At 38.7% G+C, this 6,000-nt stretch overlaps 1 long non-coding RNA gene across 2 annotated transcripts in view; it reads left to right on the top strand.

Moving 5' to 3' along the window:
- Nucleotides 1-237: 237 nt before the first annotated feature.
- Nucleotides 238-6,000, top strand: part of LOC122887795 — a 118,714-nt gene continuing 112,951 nt past the window's right edge. For both annotated transcript variants that reach the window (XR_006380612.1, XR_006380610.1), the window contains exon 1: nt 238-439. This is a non-coding gene — a long non-coding RNA (uncharacterized LOC122887795). The remainder of the gene's footprint in view (nt 440-6,000) is intronic.

Below are 6,000 nucleotides of genomic sequence, written 5' to 3'. Positions count from 1 at the left end.
GTTCACAGATTTTTGTGAAGCTTGCAAGTTTAAGATGTAGAATAAGACAGGTTAATGCATGCAGTTGTGTTGATTCACTAAAAGTATGTTTAGAGTTTTCAGATTTGACAATTTGCAAGTTTAAATATTTTATCCCAATATTCAGCTGAATGTACCTCTGTGGTTTCTCTTCACATTTACCACAGTATTGTCTTCCTAGCTTCTGATTGGTTAGGTCAATCACATGTCAGAGGAAAACCAGGAAGTGCTGTTGCAGTTGGGTTGATGAAAGTGTGAGGATCCATCTCCATCCAGCTTGTTCTTTTAGTTTAAAGTGATCCAGTCAGCTTACACATTTCTACATACACATTTTCTGCCTTACGGAAGGTCTTACGCCACTGGAGAAACATCAGAGAGAGACGTTTAAAGCTGAGTGGAGTGGCAAACAGGTTACCACAAGGTAAGAAAGCGGTTGGGGCATGGCCTGGAGGTAGTAGAATATACTGTAGAGCTTTACTATGGCCTGCAGGCAATGGATAGGTTGGCCTCTTATTCCTAAATTGACCAGCTGACTGGTTTCTGGTCTTTTGAGTCAGCCAGTGGTCTGCAAAAAACCTGTGATCATTCTGCACTTAACTTTTAATGTTTGATAGCTATGTAAACTCAGTTGTCAGTTTATTAGGTACACCTAGCTAAAACTAATGCAGTCTTATAAAGCAGCCCTGTGATAACTCTTACTTTCGTGAAGGTTAAATTGTTCAGTTTTTGTCAAAATTGTTTTAGAGTGGTGTTGTTTCAACTGTATGGTCATTCTGGAGGATGTATGGTGCATTCACGTGCTCCTCAGATTGTCCCATTTCCCGAGTTGGGAAGTCATTTTTCTGACTTTGGTGTGTTCATGACCTTTAAGCCGTAATGTGGAAACAACATGGACGCTACAAAGATGTGTGTATTCATTGCTTAGAGTGTTTAAACAACATGTTGATAGCTTTTTTAACATTTCCATTATTTGCGTGACAACAAAGAGCAAAGGAAATGGATCATGTGAGCCATGAAATATGATCAGGTTAATGATGTTAATATTATCAGGGTTAATGCTAATAAATAACTAAATCTAGGTCACCCTCGTGGACAGCAACTAACAGTTACAACCTAATACCATATTAAAAAAATATACCATATTTAAATGCAATATGTAAATTAATAAAAACGTTTCTTTTCATCAACCCAACATTTACTTTCAACAGCAATGTTTCTGTGTAATATGACATCAACTCAGCAAATCGTGTACCAAAATTTTCGCCGACTTTCTGAGTTGTTGTTCCAACTTGAGGGGGCGATCATGTGGATTTTCCCAGTCTGGAACTAATTTTTCCAATTATTCCACACATTTTGCCCTTCCCATTTATATCAATGAATTTTTAGCACATGAGGAAGGCCCACAAAGATACTAGAATAAATAGCTGTGGATGAAAATAAGACCTAATTGACCTAATGTATAATGTCATGTTTTAAGAAAGACTATCTTATTTCAAGATTTTAAGAACTTTCTTTGTAATCCTGTTTTAAGATATTAACTCCTATATTAAGGTGACTGTAAAGACAAATAATCACTTTTTAGGGGAGATGTTTCAGTGCCGTGACTTCTGTTGTCTGTAGTCTGGCTATTATGGCGCTCGGTAGCCTAACCTGTTACTTTCTGCAGTTGTTTTAGCCATGTTTGAGAAAGTAATCCAACACTGACAGAGTTTGAATAACGTTCTGGGTTATTATTGGTCCATGCAATCAGCCAATCAGCATTCTGAATCATCAATGTTGTTTTCTGCTTTATTTTTGTTTTATGTTTAAGCATTACATTTCATGTTGTAACTAAAACTAGTTTAAGGTCAGCAGCACTGGCATATTACTGTTGTACTCGTGTAGCTTCAATAGTAAAATATTAAGACTGTTCTGGTCAGTTACTGTTGACTGACAGATTGGCAAACACCATCTGTCTCCTCTATCACTCAGTCAGTCACACTCTATTAACCACGCTCATACACACAGGCAAAGGAAAGTTTTAAGCCCTGTAGAGATATCTATTGTTGACACAAGCAGAGTTAAAGCCTCTGCAACACTCATTCATTTTGTAGAATTTGATCCTGACGCCAGTGTGCCATCCCATCTCCACCAGAAAATCAAAGATAAATATTTTATGCCTAACAGTGTGTGTAACTTTTTTCCTTCTTCTTTTTGTTTTAACCAAGCTCAAATGTTTGCTTTATTTTAGATATTTGTTTCGATTCTTTCACTGCTTTTTTTATCTGACTGAAAAAACAAAACTTGATGTTGATCTTGAGCTTATACACTCCACTCATCCTTTCCCAGTACCTAGCCTTGTTGGCATACCATGCACAGCAGTATGTTACAATAGCGACTGTCTCCAAGGGTATGGCAGTGACAGCTTCACAGTGTCACCTTGGTGATGGTTGCTCAGTGATGGAGGAGATTGTTAAGTAGAGTGGATGTGTGATACTGACACAGCAGGGAGTGTAGCATGGGATGACAATGTACCAACTGCCTTCTAACCTTCTAATGCCAGGTGAAAACCTCCTATCTCTTGTATGATTATGGGATGTACAACACTGAGGGTATTATCCCCCTTTATTTTTTGGCCACTTGCAAACAATGTGATCAAATTAAAAATATTAATCATTCATTTACTTATTTCACAAAATGTTTTGTTTTCCTAAATAGAGTGGCAAAGTGGGAGCAGCTGCTGGTTATGGAAGTAATTCTCCTTACTGTAAATTCCCATTTCAAAGTCTTCTTTTAGCAATAGTTTGTTCCTCAACACAGAAAAACAGTGTCATGGATTATTCTGACTGAATGATTTCAACATTGTTGATGAGAAAACGTGTTTTTTCTGCCAGTTTAGTATAACAGATGGCTTCAAATACTACAATTCCTATGAGCCTTAGCTGCCGTTGCTATGGAGAAGAAGCCAGTTGGTGTAGCTGAATCAAAATGCTTAATCTTTGTAATTGAGAACAACCACTGGATGTCCAAAATAACTTCTCCCTCCATGTAACTCTACATAGCTGTACCTTAGGATTCCTGCTGCTTGCATTGCTAAGCAACATGTAGCCTAGCTACCAACAATTTCTAGGAAAAGAGTGTCACAAGTTTGGCTTGGCTGAATTCTTAAAAGTCAGACTTGGAGGAGATTCAGGGTTAGCGTGGCGTGGATTTGATGTTATTAATTATCTTTACAGTTGAGATACTCTCTCTCTTTTGCGTGTGTGTGCACATGTGCACACACATATACGCACACATGCACATCTTAGACGCATCCACATGCTGGCTCTCTTTCTCACTCTTGTGAACTGCTGCATTAATTCAGAACGGCAAGCAAACACCTGTGTCAGACATGACAGTTATACTGTCCCTTACAAGAAATTAATGGACAACTGCCTGCCAATCAGAAATTCTCAGTGACATGGTATAAACTAAAGCAGGGATTGGTGTACTGAAAAAATACTGTTCAAGTTTAAGGTGATGTTACTTTCACCTACATCAACGTGTCAGTGTAATTTGAGTAGCCCATTCTGCAAATCAATACAGTCAGTGGGCCGATCGATGATACCTGTATGTAAACAGTAAATTCATAAAACATCAAAAGTAAATGTGATGATTTGCAGTAACCTAATCTGACCTTAGCCAAACTGTGTTACTTTCCTTACCTCCATTCTAGACCACGTATTACTTGTAGCCTGCATATACAGTAGGAGGTTTTGTAAAATCTACAAAATAGTTTTGGCTTTGGGACAGCATGAAAGCACAATGATCCAGTCAAGTTTTATTTAAAAAAAAAAAAAAAAAAAAAAAGAGTTCCCAGATCTCAGCAATTAACTTGGTGAGTACAATGCTATCATAACCAAACAATATTACAAAAATAAGACCTGGGTTTCAATAAACTGGAATTATCCTTGACAGATTTCTTGCCATCTCAAAGGTAAATCTTCTTAGTGCTTACTACAACGGAGAGTAAGACATTCATCCATTTGTATAGAAGTTAACCTTGTTTATCGTGTCAGACAGTACTGTCCAGTCTTCAATGCATCCATCAATCAGCGGCAATTTCTATCTGTCCAGTTGCTTGCATAAGTTAAAATTTATTCATGCAACCTTTCCTTCCTCCCTCTATCCATCCATCTCCTACCTGTAGTCATTTTTCTGGTGCAAAGTGCCCACTGTGTTGTTGCTAATCACTCTCTTTCAGCTTCGCCTCCAGCAACGATTAATGGCTTTCATTTACACTCATTTGGAGGCAACACCTGTGACCAATGAGAGCAAAGCAAGGAGTAATTACGTCCAAATGTGAAATGAATATGTGTGCTGTGTGCTCTGTGTGTGTGTGTGTGAGAGAGAGAGAGAGAGAAAAAACTTGTGAGCACAGCAAATATGTAATAACTCTAACCAAAAGTCTGTGTGTGTGTGTGTGTGTGTGTGTGTGTGTGTGTGTTGTTTGTGTTGTTTGTGCATGACACCCAACTGATCTTGAAGTAATTACGCCAATGCTTCACATCAACTCGGTGCGTGTTTGAGAGAGAGAGAGAGAGAGAGAAGAAAGAAAAAAAGCTTCTGAGCCCAGTGGTACATCTAATAACTCAGATGCATCACATAAGCTCTGTATGTATGTGTGTGTGTGTGTGTGTGTGTGTGTGTGTGTGTGTGTGTGTGTGTGTGTGTGTGTGTGTGTGTGTGTGTGTGTGTGTGTGTGTGTGTAATTACTCTGATACATCACCTGAACTAGATGTGAACTCTCCGGCAGGGGCTACCTGTGAGCCTCAGTGGCACAGTGGCGTTGTGTATGTGTGTGTGTGCATGCTTGTGTACATGTCTGTACAAGATAGAGAGGGTTGTGTGTTTGCATTTTTACACCTGCAAGGGGGTTAGTGGTATATGCGTGTCTGCCTGTATCAATTGATAAGTGGGATTATCCAATAAGCATTTGTGTCTCTTTGTATCTAAAACGTCCATACTGAACCGGCTAAATGCTACAAATGCTGGTTTTAGTGTGTAAAAGACTTGCATCCACACACTTTCACATCGGTTTAGTAAATATCCGCGATGACACTGAAATAACAAAATAGAAAAGTGGCTAAATCTCTTCTTCTCCCTCCTCTTTCAGTTAGCAAACAACAACACTGTCTGTCTACAAAACCTCAGTCTGGTCATTCTGCTGAGTCTCAGCTGTTTCACCCTCTGTTATTTGAGCTGTTCGGTACATGTTCGAATAGATCTTTAACACTGAATCTTCAAACTGAACTGACCAGTCTGAATCACCATTGTAAATGAATAAATCGGTAGATTTAACAGTGGAGCTCCTCACTGGTGACTGAGAGTACTGTTGTAAGCTCTGCTGTGATTACTTCCTGTTTAAAAGCTCACTGAAAGACTGTGAAAGTCACAGAAACAATCATGAAGAAATAACTGTTGCAAATAGGTGAATGCTGAGCTATTAACCTTACAAACCTAGGCCTAGTTTTGTACTGAACTGCACATAACTGCTGGAACAGGCAACCAACTGAACATACGACTCAACTGAAGAGTCAGAATCAGCGCTGAACATAGCAGCAGTTGAACGGTGATGCAGTCACTTACTGATGTATGTACTGTAGTCAGTCATTTTGTCATGGCCTGTAAATGCTAATTGTTGAAGTAATTGCTGAGCTGTCAATTAAATCAGCTTATGATCATGAAGTTGTCTGACAAATTAAATATAGAGGTTAACGATCGGTATTATGTATTTTAAATGAGTGATAACAGAGAGGGTTAGAGGAGACACAAAGTCGTCTTCATAACTTTTCTGACACACAGCCGACCAGGCATCGTGTTCTAAAAGCTGTGTCCCTTGTTTTTCGAAAAGGTCTCTTTTCTGTTTTGAAAAACGCTGGCTTAGTGTAGATGGAAGTTACAAAAAGATAGAAAAATATGCATTTTCAGATCTGGCATTGCATCGATAGAGTCTCAGTTTTT

This window comes from Siniperca chuatsi, linkage group LG2 (assembly GCF_020085105.1).
Source record: "Siniperca chuatsi isolate FFG_IHB_CAS linkage group LG2, ASM2008510v1, whole genome shotgun sequence".
Lineage (NCBI taxonomy): Eukaryota > Metazoa > Chordata > Actinopteri > Centrarchiformes > Sinipercidae > Siniperca > Siniperca chuatsi.
Note: the sequence above shows the minus strand (reverse complement) of the source record. Positions and strands in the feature narration are given on the sequence as shown.